The sequence below is a fragment of the Trichosurus vulpecula genome, chromosome 8 (genome assembly GCF_011100635.1).
Source record: "Trichosurus vulpecula isolate mTriVul1 chromosome 8, mTriVul1.pri, whole genome shotgun sequence".
Lineage (NCBI taxonomy): Eukaryota > Metazoa > Chordata > Mammalia > Diprotodontia > Phalangeridae > Trichosurus > Trichosurus vulpecula.
Window position 1 is genome coordinate 175,706,328 of NC_050580.1, and position 15,626 is coordinate 175,721,953.

General features: G+C 39.3%; 1 pseudogene; it reads right to left on the reverse strand.

Annotated features, from left to right (window-relative positions):
* Nucleotides 1–455: 455 nt before the first annotated feature.
* LOC118829669 lies at nucleotides 456–1,774 on the reverse strand (annotated as a pseudogene).
* Nucleotides 1,775–15,626: the final 13,852 nt, after the last annotated feature.

A 15,626-nucleotide genomic window follows, 5' to 3' on the forward strand; every position in this document is an offset into this window, starting at 1 on the left:
TCTAGAAAACTAGAGCTTCAACTCATGTTTAAAAAAAGCCATCAAGCTTAATTGAAAAACCAAAATACAGAGTACAAAACTGCAGCAGGGACCATGGCAGCAACATGGCATCTAGATCTCAAAGTCCTTCATGCAGAGATACTATGACAACCAGGAGAGGTATCACATTGACATGTTCAGTGGACATAACCCATGTCCAACCCATGAAGGGCCCAGTGGTCACTCAGGTATTCTTGAAAGTGGAACAGGCAGCAGGATAACCAAGCCCAGCAGGAACCAAACACAAAAAGAACAAGGTAGACCCCTTTTCGGTTTCTCCCCTGAACCTTCAGTCTCTTCTGCTTTTTGGCATTTTCTGGGAGCCGTTGGATTCTTGTAAGATTGCTTGTTAAACACTGTGATAGGGCCTGAAAGCTGTGGCTTTTGCTCTAATTGTGTTGGGTTTTTTTAGCCCCTCATGTACTACACCCTCTTACTTCATTGTGTGCTGCAGATGAGCCATTTAGCTGACCTTCTCTTGCCAACCCTGTTCTGCCCCAGGTTGAGATCTCACAGGTCAGACGTTTGAAATATTCAGGAAGAGCAGCATATTCATTTCCATAGGATATCACCTTGATCCCTTTGTCCAGCATGTTCTCCCAGAGCTTCTTAAATTCATCTACATCTCCCCTCCGAACCAGCATGAATGTTCTATGTCAGATTTGTGCTTGACAGCCTCCAGGAACAGGGCCTGGAAAGCAGTGTCATCTACAATCCAGCCACAACCCAAGAAAAGGAATGATTTGTTTTCATAGAGTTTCTGAATCTCTCTCATGACTTCAGTATTACACAGTACATTCAAATGGCCAGCTGGATGAAGAACAATTCCACTAGGATAGGTATAGACTCCATGGATGTGTAATACACTCAGCTTTCTCTTCTCCTGAGCCCATTCCAGGACCTTTTTCTCATCAGTAAGGTCAAGGGACTCAAGTTGTTTTCCTTGGTCTGCAGCATATAGGAGATTATCAAAGTTTGTGGTTAATACCAAGACTCCATTCTCTATCCAGTGGAGGACTGACTGAAGCATTTGTTTTCCTGAATTTTCCATCTTTGACTCAAATACTTCATATAAACAATCCTTGAAAAATGTAGAATGGACAGTGGGGACAGTTTCTGGATAAGGTCATGGGCAACAAGGACGAGGTTCTTGTCTTCATGGAGACACTTCTGAAACTTTTTGCTCTCTTCATCTTCAAGGAGATCAAAATCAATAGCAGTATCTAGCAGGGCCTGAATTAGTCCCTTCCATGATTTCAGAGCTGGAACCTGAGGTGCACCTGCAGCAGTGATGCCTGTTCCAATCACAAGCACAAGTTCCCAAGGTTTCTCGGATTTTAAACTTGGGAGCAGCTTCCTGGGTTTTTTGGTGGGGAGTGCTCCATCACTGAAGAATCCAAAAATATTGTCTATATCTTTTTTTTTTTTTTTGGTAAATTTTGGCAGGGCAATTGGGGTCAAGTGACTTGCCCAAGGTCAGACAGCTATTACATGAGTCAAGTGTCTGAGACCATATTTGGCTCCAGGGCCGGTGCTCTACCCACTGCACCATCTGGCTACCTCCTACTTTCTTTTCTTGAAAAGATGTCTTTCTTTCTCCCTTAAGTTTCCTCTTTCCCCACCAAGTCGCCTCAGTTCGCCCGTCACCCTGCCGTCGCCGCCGCAGTTCTCCAACTTCTGCTACCGGCCCGCACAGCCACACTGAGCTCCGGGCAGCCCCACGGTCTGTGTACATTTTTAATGTGAGTAGTGGTCTCAGAACCACACAGTAGAAATAGCACCCGTTTTATGTAAGCTGGGGCTAGTTTCCCAATTGAGTTGGTTTCCATATTGCCTGAGGCAAAGAGTTGGTACTGAAGGTTTTATCAGAATTCCATTGACCTGAAAGAATGTCTTTTCTGACATAGCCAGGCCAGTTGCTGTGATGAATATAGAGGTAAAGGAAGTAACCATTTACCTGAATTCCTCTCTATTTTAACCTTAGGAGTCAAGGACAGTAGTATAATGGGGCAAGCTCTGTCATACAGGGTCAAAGGACCTGGATTCAAAACATGTTTCTGAGACTGCCAATTTGATCTTGGGCAAGACACAACCTCCCTAGGCCTCATCTGTAAAATGAAACAGTTGGACGAGACAGGCTCTGAGGTCCCTTCAAGCTCTAGATCTATGATTCTATGCATTTTAATCCTTTATTATTAATTTTAAAAATCTCATTGCATTTTATAGATGATAATAGTCTTATCACATTCTATCTGAAGGCCTGAATCACTGGCCTGAGCTAAGTTAGAAGTAACTTAGAGTATTTGACAGCATCTACAGAAATGATTGCAACTGATTGCACATGTATAAACTAGATCAAATTGCTTACCGTCTCAGGGAGTGGAGGGAGGTGGGGGGGATGGGGGAAAGAGAAAATTTGGAACTCAATTTTTTTAAATGAATGTCAAAAATTATCTTTGCCTGTAATTAGAGAAAAAAAATAAAATATTCAAAAAAGAAAAAGGATTGCTCGCAATGACTTCAGGTAAAATCATTGTTGATATGGTATAAGGGTGACAAAAAAAGGTAGGCCAGGGTGATTGGATGGCCAAATACAGGACTCTGGTATATTGTTGCTTGCAATCTTGTTAGAGACATATGGGGAGCCCTCTCAATAGGTAAGGGGGAAGCTTCCACTGACTCCGTAGTATTGGTGTGAAGGATGCTTAGGAAGTTTGACAGGAAAAGTAAAAATATTGCAAAATCAAGAATTTTGGGGCTTCTGTTAATGACTTTGGAAAAGTTTGGATTGTCAATGTAAAGAAAATGAAGATAAATTGTCTTTGCATATTAGGCAATTAAAGGGAAAAGTGAATGGGCTTTGGATCTTTAAAGACAAAGTCTTGAAGGCAGAGGAGCAGTTTATGCACAAAGCAGCAGCTTCACAGCTGAAAGGACCAGTGATAATGGAAATTAGAGGCTGATAGGCTCCAATCACAAATCACAATCTCCAATCCAGAACTTGCTGAAGAATGTATTAAACCCTGATGAAATTAGAGCCGTACCAAAAGGAAACAGAAGCAAGAGTAAAAATAAAGTTTGGAAACCAGCACCAATTGGAAGAGAACCTTGAGTTTATCCTATTATTGCCCACAGGGATACTTTCCCCCAGAGAGTGACATCTTCTACAGAGGAATTGGAGAGTAAATGGAGTTTCACCATCAAGAAAGTAGGGAGATTTCAAGGGAATTTTAATAAAAACCACCTAATGAATCATTAGAATAATGGCTGATGAGGATGAGGTCTAATGGAGGCTATTCAAAGTTTTTGTCAGTTGCAGATTTCCATCATCTTGTAGAAATTTACAGAGGATTTGCTCTTGTTTCAAAGTCACATGAGCCAGTTAGAAGCCCCAAATGTTGCCTTTTTCTTTTTTTTAATAGTATTTTTTTTTTTTTTGCTGATTATAGTAAAGACAATTTTCAGCTTTCATTTTTACTGGATTTTGAGTTCCAAATTTTTCTCCCCACCTCATTTCCCCTCTTTCTACAATGGTAAGTAATTTGATATAGATTACATATGTGCGATCATATAAAACATTTCCATATTAGTCGTAGTTGTGAAAGAAGAAACAGACCGAAAGGAAGAAAAACATGAAAAAAAATAAAGTGAAAAAAGTATGTTTCTATTCTGCATCCATCAGTTCTTTATCTGGATGCAGATAACACTTTCCACCACAAGTCCTTTGTAATTGTCTTGGATCATTGTGTTTCTGAGAAGAGCTAAGGCATTCATAGTTGATCATCACACAATATAACTGTTACTGTGTACAATGTTTCCCTGATTCTGCTCATTTCACTTCACATCAGTTCATACAAGTCTTTCCAGGTTCTTCTGAAATCTGCCTGCTCATCTTTTCTTACTGCTCAATAGTATTACATTTCATTCATAATATCACAACATATTTAGCCATTCCCCAATGGATGGGCATCCTTTCAGTTTCCAATATTTGCCACTGTGAAAAGAGCTGCTACAAATAGTTTTGCACAGGTAAGTCCTTTTCCTTTTCATGATCTCTTTGGGATACAGACCTAGTTGTGATATTGCTGGATCAAAACATAGGTACAATGTGTTTGCCCTTTGGGCATAGTTCCAAATTGCTCTCCAGAATGGTTGGATCAGTTGACAACTCCACCAACAATGCATTAGTGTCCCAATTTTCCCATATCCTCTCCAACATTTGTCATTTTCCTTTTTTGTCATATTAGCCAATCTGATAGTTGTGAGGTGATACCTAAGAGTTATTTTAATTTGCATTTCTCTAATCAAAAGTGATTTAGAGTACTTCTTCATATGACTATAAGTAGCTTTGATTTTTTTCATCTGAGAACTGCCTGTTCATATTCTTTGACCATTTGTCAATAGAGGGATGGCTTGTATTCTTATAAATTTGGCTCAGCCATCTATATATTTGAGAAATGAGGCCTTTATCAGAGATACTTGTTATAAAGACTGTTTCCCAGCTTTCTGTTTTCCTCCTAATCTAGGTTGCATTAGTTTTGTTTGTGCAAAAACCTTTTAATATAATTAAAATTATCTATTTTACATTTTGTAATGTTCTCCATCTCTTGTTTGGTCATGAATTCTTCCCTTCTCCACAGATCTGACAGGTAAACTATTCCTTGCTCTTTTGATTATGTATCACCCTTTATGTCTAAATCATGTACCTATTTTGACCTCATCTTCGTATACAGTACAAGATGTTGGCCTATACCTAGCTTACGCAATATTGTTTTTAGTTTTCCAAGTAGTTTTTCTCAAATAGAGACTTCTTATCGCAGAGGCTGGGGTCCCATCAAACACTAGGTTACTCTGGTCATTTATTGTTGAGTCTTGTGTACCTAATCTATTCTACTGCTCCATCACTCTATTTCTTGGCCAGTACCATGATGATTGCTGCTCTATAATATAGTTTGATTTCTGGTATTGCTAGGCCACCTTCCTTTGCATTTTTTTTTCATTAACTCCCTTGATATTCTTGATCTTTTGTTCTTCTGAATGAATTTGGTTATTTTTTCTAGCTCTATCAAATAATCTTTTGGTAGTTTGATTGGTATGGCACTGAATAAGTAAATTAGTTTAGGCAGAATTGTCATTTTTATTACATTGAGCAACTGATATTTTTCCAGTTGTTTATATCACACTTTGTGTGAAAAGTGTTTTGTAATCCCGTTCATATAGTTTCTGGGTTTGTCTTCACAGGTAAGACTCCCAAGTATTTTATATTGTTTCCATTATTTTTAAATGAAAGTTCTCTATCTCTTGCTGCTGGGCTTTGGTCATATATGGGAATGCTGATGATTTATGTGGGTTTATCTTATATCCTGTAACTTTGTTAAAATTATTATTTCAAGTAGTTTTTAGTTGATTCTCTAGGATCCTTTAAGTATATCATATCATCTTTAAAGAGTAGTAGTTTTGTTTCCTCATTGCCTATCCTAATTCCTTTGATTTCTTTTTCTTCTTGCTGCTATAGCTAACATTTCTAGTACAATATTAAATAATAGTGGTAGTGATGGGCATCTTTGCTTCACCCCTGATCCTACTGGGAAAGCTTCTAGCTTAACACATTACATATAATGTTTGCTGGTGGTTTTAGATAGATACTACTTATCGATTTAAGCAACACTCCCTTTATTCCTATGCTCTCTAGTGTTTTTAATGGGAATAGGGGTGCTATTCTGTCAAGCTTTTTCAGCATCTATTGAGAAAATCATATGATTTCTGTTGGTTTTGTTATTGATATGGTCAATCATGATGATAGTTTTCCTAATATTGAACCAGTCCTGAATTCCTGGTATAAATCCTGCCTGGTCATAGTGTATGATCCTTGTGATATATTGCTGTAATCTCCTCATCAGTGTTTTATTTAAAACTTTTGCATTGATATTCATTAGTTTTAGCTCTGCCAGGATTAGGTATCAGCACCATATTCGTGTCATAAAAAAACATTTGGTAGGACTCCTCCACCTATTTTTCCAAATAGTTTATATAGTATTGGAATTGTTCTTTAAAAGTTTGGTAGAATTCACTTGTGAACCCATCTGGCCTTGGGGATTTTTTTCTTATGGAGTTCATTAATGGCTTGTTCAATTTCTTTTTCTAAGATGGAGTTATTTAGGCATTCTATTTCTTCATCTATTAGTCTGGGTAATTTATATTACTGCAAATATTCATTGATTTTGCTCAGATTGTCAGGTTTATTGGCATATAATTAGGCAAAATATTTCCTAACGATTGCTTTGATTTCTTCTTCATTCGTGGTGATTTCACTCTTTTCATTTTTGTTACTGGATATTTGGTTTTCTTCTTTTTTTTTTTTCAATCAAATTAACAAAGAACTTATCTCTCTTTTTTGTTTTCTGTTTTTTGGTGTTTTTTTTTTCATAAAACCAGCTTCTAGGTTTATTTACTACCTCCATAGTTTTCTTACTTTCAATTTTATTAATCTCACCTTTGGTTTTCAGAATTTCCAATTTGGTGCTCAATTGGGGATTTTTAATTTGTTCTTTTTCTAGTTTTTTTAGTTGCATTCCCAATTCATTGATCTGCTCTTTCTCTATCTTGTTGATATAACAATTTAGAGAAATAAATTTTCCCCTAAGTACTGCTTTGGCTGCATCCCATAAATTTTGGTATGTTGTCATTTTCTTCAATGAAATTATTGATTCCTATGATTTGTTCTTTGGCCCACTTATTCTTTGAGATTAGATTATTTAGTTAACAGTTAATTTTTAATCTATCTTTCCACTGCCCTTTGTTGAATGTAATTTTATTGCATTATGGTGCAAAAAAAGGATGCATTTAATATTTCTACCTTGTTACATTTGATTTTGAGGTTTTTATGCCCTAATACATGGTTAATTTTTGTGTACTGCTGAGGGAAAAAAAAAATATTCTTTTCTATTCTCATTCACTTTTCTCCAAAGATCGGTCATATCTAATTTTTCTAAGATTCTATCCACCCTCCTTAGTTTCTTTCTGGCTTATTTTTTAGTTGTATTTATCAAGTTCTGAGAAGGGACAGTTGAAGTCCCCACTAGTATAGTTTTGCTATTTTTTCCTCTGACTCACTTAAGTTCTCCTTTAAGAATTTGGATGCTACACCACTTGGTACATATATGTTTATTATTGACATACTTCATTGTCTATGATATCTTTTAGTAAGTGTGGTGATAAGTGTGATTAAAGATCTTTCCTGCCCATTCAATAGGCTTCAGGTGGGGCCAGTTAAAGGAGGCCTGATTAGAGGCAGGCCTATGCCTTTGTGATGCCAGTCAGTGATTAAAGATCTTTCCCACACCCTTTTGCTAAGTAGATGCTAAGTTTCAGGCCCACACCCTTTTGCTGATTGGGCATGAGTATATACACCCAGAAGGTAGCCACTGAGAACTAAGAAGTCAGAAGGGAGAATTCAGAATCCAGCCCAAGGAGGAGAAGTAAGAACTCTGAGAAGGTAGAGCTTTGAAAGAATTTGAAGCAGAGAGTGGAAACCAGGGAGCTGTGGAGACCAGAGAACTGAGGGGGGAGAGAATGCAGGCAAGCAGACAGTTAGGATTCATGAGTGTTTATGGGGAGGCCCCAGCAAAGGGGAAGGTTATAGGATGACTTGGTTCCTTGCTATAATACTGTGTTATAATTTCCTTGTTGCTACACTGAGGTGGGCTTACTGGCTTTGGAATATAATTACTGCTATATCAAATTGGAGTTATTGGTCTTGGGATTTGATCCTCTGGTGTCTAAATAAATGTTATGCTTCCTCTGCCTTCTACCTAGAGAGATTTTCATACTGATGAGGGTTTGGGGTGAGAGGTGCTCGACACCCCAAAGTACTGACACACTGGGTCCTGCCGAAAGAATTCGACTCAAGCTTTCTCAGCCAAGGGAAAAGATAAAGTTTATTAAGAGTTAGCCAAATAGGCCTGCCCCAAGACATCCCACCCCATGCAACACCTGTAAGGAAACCGGGCCAGATCAATCTGAGCTAGATTGGATCTGACCACCTTCATGGAGGCAAGATGGAGATTATATACACAAAAGTTGTGGGAGGGATTGAGGGGTGGTCTGGGGTGACCAGAGGAGGGATCTAGGGAGGGACTTAAGGAGGAGTCTAAGGAGGAGCTTGAAGGGACTGGGATGAGATCAGACTCCAGGGTGGGGGAAATAGCTGAAGGCTATATGGAAAGGACAGACCATAAAGGGCTAGGGTAACAGAGCTAGGGTATAGATATTTTGATCAGGATTAAGGATGGGAAACAGGATTAAGGGTGGGAAACAGCTGGACAATAGAGGACTGGGCAAGGTAGGCATTTGGGCTTAATGGTTATAGCCTCAGGCCAAGGCCAGGTCAAGTGGGAAGATTCAAGGAGAGTTCAAGGGTTCAAGGGGTTCCCAGAGACTGTGCCCTCATCAATACTTCACCATTCTGAACCATACAAGCATGTTCATGGTCATCCTCAAGGTCATGAATCTTGCCTTACTGATACAGCAAGATGTAGTTTCCCTGTCTCTTGTAATTAGATCTATTTTTTGGCTTTTGTTTTGTCTGAGATCAGGATTGCCATCCCTGCTTTTCTTACATCAGCTGAAGCATAATAGATTCTGCTCTAGCCCCTTAGCTTTGCTTTCTCTGTTCTCTGGGCTTCAAATGTATTTCTTGTGAACAACCTATTTTAGGATTCTAGTTTTTGATCCACTCTGCTATCCACTTCCATTTTATGGGAGAATTTGTCCCATTCACATTCATAGTTATGATTACTGTGTATTTCCCTCCATCTTGTTTTTCATCCCATTTGTCCTCTTTCTCCTTTCACTCTTTCCCTCCTCACCAGTATTTTGCTTCCACCCACCACCTCCCCTGATCTGGCCTCCCTTGTCAGTCTTCCCCCCTTATTTAATCTCCTCCCTTCCTACTTCCGTGTCAGGTAAGATAGATGCCTATATTCAAATAACTGTGTATATTATTCCCTCTTTGAGACAATTCTGATGAGAGTAAGGTTCAGGTGATACCTAACATCCACCCTCCCATCTTCCCTTCCAATGTAATAGGTCCTTCATGTGTCTTCATTTGAAATAATCTAACCCATTCTACTTCTACTTTCCTTCTCCACCCATTGTACTCCTCTTTCTCATCCTTTAATCTTTTTATGTCATTCCCTCAAATTTACCTTATACTTCTGTCAATGTATATTCCTTCTAGCTGCACAATTAGTGGTAGGGATGTGAACAGTTGAATCCCTTATGTTTCCTTTTTCCTTTTTACCTTTTTAAGTTTCTCTTGAGTCTTGATATTGGAGATCAAATTTTTTGTTCAGCTCTGGTGTTCTCCTTATGAAATCTTGAAATCCTTCTATTTCATCAAATGACCATTTTTTTCCCTTGAAGTATTATGCTCAGTTTCAACAGGTAGGTGATTCTTGGTTGTAGTTCTAGCTCTTTTGCCTTCCACAATATCATGTTCCATGACCTCCAATCCTTTAATGTTGTAGCTGCTAAATACTGATTGTGGTTCCCCAATATCTGAATTATTTCTTTCTGATCATTTACAATATTTTTCCTTGACCTGATAGTTATGCAATTTGGCTATAATGTTCTTCAGAGTTTTCATTTGGGGATCTCTTTCTGGAGGTAATTGGTGGATTCTTTCTATGTCTATCACCCTCTATCAAGATAATTTTCCTTAATAATTTCTTGCAAGATGCTGTCCAGGACTTCCTTTTGATTATGGCTTTCAGGTAGTCCAATGATTCTTACATTATGTCTCCTGGAACTATTTTCCAGGTCAGTTGTTTTTCCAATGAGGTATTTTTTCATTCTTTTGATTTTGTTTGTTTGATTCTTGATGTCTCACAGAGTTATTAGCTTCTGCTTGTCCAATTCTGATTTTTAAGAAATTATTTTCCTCAATTAGCTTTTGTACCCCCTTTTCTATTTGGCCAATTCTACTTTTTAAGGAGTTGTTTTATTTTTCCAAGCTGTTGACTGTCTTTTCCTAATTCTCTTACATCACTCTTATTCTTTTTCCTAATTTCTCTTCTACCTCTCTTATGTAATTTTCAAGCTCCTTTTTGAGTTCTTTCATGAATTCTTTCTGTGCTTGAGACCAATTCCCATTTTTCTTTGGGGCTTTGCCCATTGGTGTTTTGACATTCTTGTCCTCTTCTGAGTTTGTGTCTTGATCTTCCCCGTCATGATGATAACTTTCTTCAGTCAGATTCTTTTTGTTGTTGGTTTTTACTCATCTTTTCCACCCTTTTTCCTTACTTTTAAATTTTCACTCTACTCCTAGGGTGGAAGGGGCACTCTCCCAAGTTTCTTGTGCTAGGGGCTGAAGGCTCTGATTGTTTACCTGTTGCTGCATTGCAATTGCCCTAAGGCCCACAGGGGTGTCTGGTGCTGCACTGAGGGGATTGGTGGGGGTTGCCTTGTGCTGCCGGAGGCTGTAGGGGTCTGACAGCTTACCTGGTGCTTTGTTGTGGTCCCATTGCTGGTGTCTGGAGTGTGCTGTTTGCTTACGCACCTGTGGGATCTGGCATTGGTATCTACCTATTTGCCCAAGGCTACAATGAAGAAAGAACTAGAGTGCTGGTGGCTGCCCTTTTTGCCAGGGCTATACCGAAGCATATAGCAAGTCCCAGAGCTGGTGTCTGCCCATTCCCCTGGCCATCCTGGGTGGTCCTGGTGTTAGCATTTGCCTGCTCCACAGCACTGGGGGTCAGAACCTCCCCTTGGTTTGCTGAGGTGAGGCTTGCTGCTAGCTTCCTGTGATGCTTCCTGTCCTAGACTGTAATCCCCTTTTACCAGATTAAGATAGCCCTTTCTTGCCAATCTTCCAAGTTTCTTGGGCTAGAAGATTGTTTCTTTTTGCTGATTCTGCTGTTCCAGGATTCATCTGGGGGTGATATTTTATGGTTGTTTGAAGGTGAATATGGGAGAATTAGGAAGATTTCCTGCTTACTCCACTATCTTGGCCCTCAGAAATCCAATCACATGTTGCCTTTTTCTAAAAAGTGGTTTGGACAACTACTTCCTATAAAGTGTTTAGGGGACCAAGGAGTGGATTTATTTGGTGGAGGTGCTTTGCTTTTATTAAGCTTTTTTAATTTTTTTATTCCAAACTTAAAGACCACCCCTCCCAAAAAAAGAGCATTTCCATATACAGGACAGAACACACTCACACAGAGAGAAATTGTATATGATACTGTGAATCTCCATTTCATACTTGCTTGCTTTTTTCTTAAAGCATGTAATAAAATTCAATGTGTTACCTTCAAAACTGCCCCATTTGCTGTGCTTCCTTCTGAATTTCCTTGTATTCTGTTTTGTGCCCTTTAAAAAATGTCCTAATCGCCCTCAGGTTTTGTCATCACCATGGCTAACTTCCACTCTCCTTCCAACCACCCCCTCAAGGGGAGAAACACTGTAACAAATAAGAATAGCATATAGCAAAACAAACCACACAGTGGCCATGTCCAAAAAGTATGTCTTTTTCATCACCTCTCTGTCAGGATGTAGGCAGCATGCTTCATCATAGGTCCTCCAGAGACAGAGTTCTTAAATCATTCAAAGTAGTTTATTTTTACATTGTTGCTCTTCTTGTATAAATTGCTCTCTAGGTTCTGTTAACGTCACTCTGCATTAGTTCATACAACCTTGAATTTTCTGTAATCATCTCTTTCATCATTTCTTATGGCACACTAATAGTGTATAACATTCACATATCAGAATTTGTTCAGCCATCACACGGTTCCTCTTAGTTTGAGTTCTTTTCTTTTTTTCTCCCCTTTTAATCCCATTCAAGATCAAGAAGCCTGCTCTGCTTATGACTAGTCCCTCTCCAGTTTTTTTTTTTTACTCCTTAAGCTCCTCCCATCCCTGCTTATTTTCCTGTTTGATATATTTCTTTCTTTTTATTTTAATGGCTAAAGTAACTTTTTAATCACGAATTGACGAACATCCATGCAGATAAATTGCCTTGTTTACCATGACATTTTTGCTAACCCAGATGCTAAAGTAGAGGCTACTAAAGTAGGATTTATTATTTGTTTGTTTTTATTTAAATTTAGTACTTTGTTTTCCCCAATTACATGTGAAGACGATTTTTAACATTCGTTTTTTAAAATTTGAGTTCCAAATTCTCTCCCCTCCCTTCCCCCCTTCACTGAGAAGGCGAACAGTTTGATATAGATGTAACCAGAATGGCCTTTGTTTTCTTTGAGTGACTCAGTTTATCTCACTGAGCCTTGCTGGGCGCTGGGCCCCTGCTAGGGCTAACTCCAGGGAGGGCCTAGTTTGCATGTCAGGGACAGCAGAGGCTTTTGGACCACATGGGTTTGGGTCCACCTCTGTTGGGTGTTGACCTGGTCTGTGTGGAGGTGAACCTCTCAGGGTCCTAGGGGAAGGGGCCAACTCAAGAACCAATCGGCCCTGGTCATTCAGGCAGCGCTTGATGATGTCAAAAACTCTGTAAGAGGGGAGAAGACAGCTTGAAGATTCCTTTTCGGTTGGAGCAACAGCAGGAGCAGTGGCGAGCGTGACTCTGGGCCAGCCCTTGTTCTGAGCTGAACCTAGATATTGGTAACTATGAATTGTATTGGGTCTGTCTGTTGATATTTGTAATTTGTTTGTATTTTATTCTGAAGTTTGGAGTGCTGGTTTTTTCCCCCGAACTAAATGAATGTTCTAAAGTTCATGGTGCTGGCTGTTTTTTCCCCTGAACTAACTGAATGCTGCCTGTATGCTCCCCTGAACTAACTGAATGCTGGATTAAAGTAAGCTTGTCAACCCCTTCACTGTGCTTTTCTTGGTTAAGCAGATAAAAAGAACCTGTGCTTTCCCGGCATGCCGGCAGCCTCCTGGGTGCTGGCTGTGGGTAGATCTTACACCCTCACAGAAGCTGCTAGCCGGATTGTTAAAACAATAGATTATACATATTCAGTCGTGCAAAACATATTTCCATGTTAGTCATATTGTAAAAGAAAACAGACCAAAAAAAAAGGCCCAAACAAAAAAAAAAGTATGCTTCGATCTACATTTAGATTCCACTAGTTCTTTCTCTGGAGATGGATAGCATTTTTCATTTTAAGTTCTTCAGAATTGTCTTGAATCATGTTGCTGAAAATAGCTAAATCATTCATAGCTGATCATCTTACAATATCACTGTTACTTTGTACACAGTACATTTCACTTTGCATCAGTTCATGTAAGTTTTTCCAGGTTTTTCTGAGAGCAGCCTGCTCACCATTTCTTATAACACAATAGTATTCCCAGTTTGATGTATTTCTACACTCAACTCTGTGTGTGTATGTGTGTGTGTGTGTATTCAACTTTGTCCACTTCAGGTAAAATAAAGTTCATCTGATGCCTTCTCCCCGACTCCTTCCTACATATTTGTGTTCTGTTCTCATACATCCCAATTATGAAAAATAACAAGTTCCACTCCCTTCTTCCTCCTTTCTACCTCTCTTTTTATCCTTTTTTCTACTTTTAAAATCCTCAGAATGTGACCAATGAACTCTGGGACCTCTTTTTTCCTATTTTAACTCCCTCATTACCTTTGGTTTTGAATAGACACTTATTTCTCCTTCCTCTATAAGAAAGTTCGCAATGCAGCATTATACAAATCCTTCCAATCACTCAAATAAATTTACCTGTCTAGGTTTCTCTGTATTCTTCTGTTTACAGTTTAAAGTACCTACTCAACTTTGATCTTTTCATTAGAAATGCTTTGAGGGTCTTCTAGTTCATTAAAGAATTATTTTTCCCCTGTAGGATGATACTCAGTCTTACAAGGTTATTTTTGGTTGTATACCTCTGTCTTCTGCCTTTTCAAAAAGTGTCTTCAAGGATCTCCTCTCATTTAAGGTCGAAGCTGCCAGCTAAGTGTGATCCTGACTGATTCCTTGGTACTTGAATTCTTCCTTTTGGGAAGCTTGCAGTATTTTCTCTTTGATATGCAGACTTTGAATTTTGACTATGAAATTCCTCTAATTTTTCTTCGAGGGGTTTCTTTCTGAAGGCAGTCTGTGATTTCTTTATTTCTTCACTTTGCCCTCTGGTTCTAATAAATCTAGACAGTTTTCATTTATGATTTCTTGAAATACAGTATCTAGGCTTTTTTTTACCATGGTTTTCAGGAAGTCCAATAACTCTTAAACTATCTTTCCTTGACATGTTTTCCAGGTCAGCTGTTTTCGATATCAGCTATCTTACTTTTCATTTTCTTCTTATATTTCTCACTATCTCATGGTGTCATTGATTCTGTTTGGTCAAGTCTAATTTGCTTCTATTTATTCTCCCTCCAGTTCTCTCCCCAAAACACTTCTTTCATTTTTTTCTCTTCCTTCTTCTAGGAATTCAGGTAGTCCTTGTGAAAAATCTATTTTTGCATCTCTGCTTGCAGTTATTATGGAGTTACCCTCTCCTCCTAGGCCAAACTGTTGGGCATCTCTAAATCCATCATGCTTTTTAAAATATTGGTTGGCATCTTCTTTATTTACTCCTCTCTCCAACTTTAGTTCCTGAACTAGGGCTTTGTGTCAGGGACAGACTCTGTCCCCTTCTTGTCCTTTTGGGTGAGTGGGTGGAGGGTCATCACTGCTTAGTCTAGCCCTGGGTGACCTAGGTTCCTATGCTGGACTCCATCTCCTTGCACTATGGACCCCTAGATCTTTTAGTTAAAGTGATAAATCTTCCAGACCACCTCTGACATTTCAGGACATAGTCCTAGGGACTTCTGAACTTCTGAGAACCTAGGCTGCTCTGGTTTGAATACTGCCACACTGTAGTGCACTACTACTGCTCGCCAGGGCTTCCAAGGTTTATTTTCTGCCTCTTCCCCTCCATGCAACCCTCAGCTTTCTTGTTTCCAATTATAAAGCCTTGCAGGTTGCACATGATGCTGGCCTATCTTTGGTGTCACTGGGATGCTACCAGCTTTTTGCCTGGCCTAGTGGTCCCCTTTCACATTACCCGTGGCTTCTGTCTTTTTGAGCAGCTCTGAGGTAGAAGTCATTTAGCATAGTTACTCATTGGATTTCTTGATTATTAGTCAATCCAGTGTGAATTTCAGATTTTTGATAGGGTGAGTACGTAGGAGCTGAGCAGCCTGCCTCTGTATAGATGGCCATTGAGCCAGAAATTGTTGATTTGATTTTTAATGATATCAGGGAGGTATCATTGCCTTTTTCAGGAATTTACTTGGAAGAAATGAGGTCCTTTAGCTAAGTTGGTGATAATATTGAGTCCCTGGATTAAGGGAATGGGAAGACCTCAACATACCCCAACAGAAGAAGAGGGTAGCCCCAAAGCAGAGGCCTCTTTGAGGAGCTGAACCTTGATGTCATCCCTCTGCTAAGGCTCCAAGGGTGGAAGAGGTTTTAATTGGTGAGTTGGAGAATACTGAGTGGTTGGAAATATGGGTTAGGTACGAATATCAACTCAGTCCATGGGACCAGTTGCATCCAAGAGCCCTAGGATCTCTTAGCTACCTTGATACAGATGTCCTGGACCTGCAAAGGGGATTGGCAACTACAGTGAAGGTGTCTCAC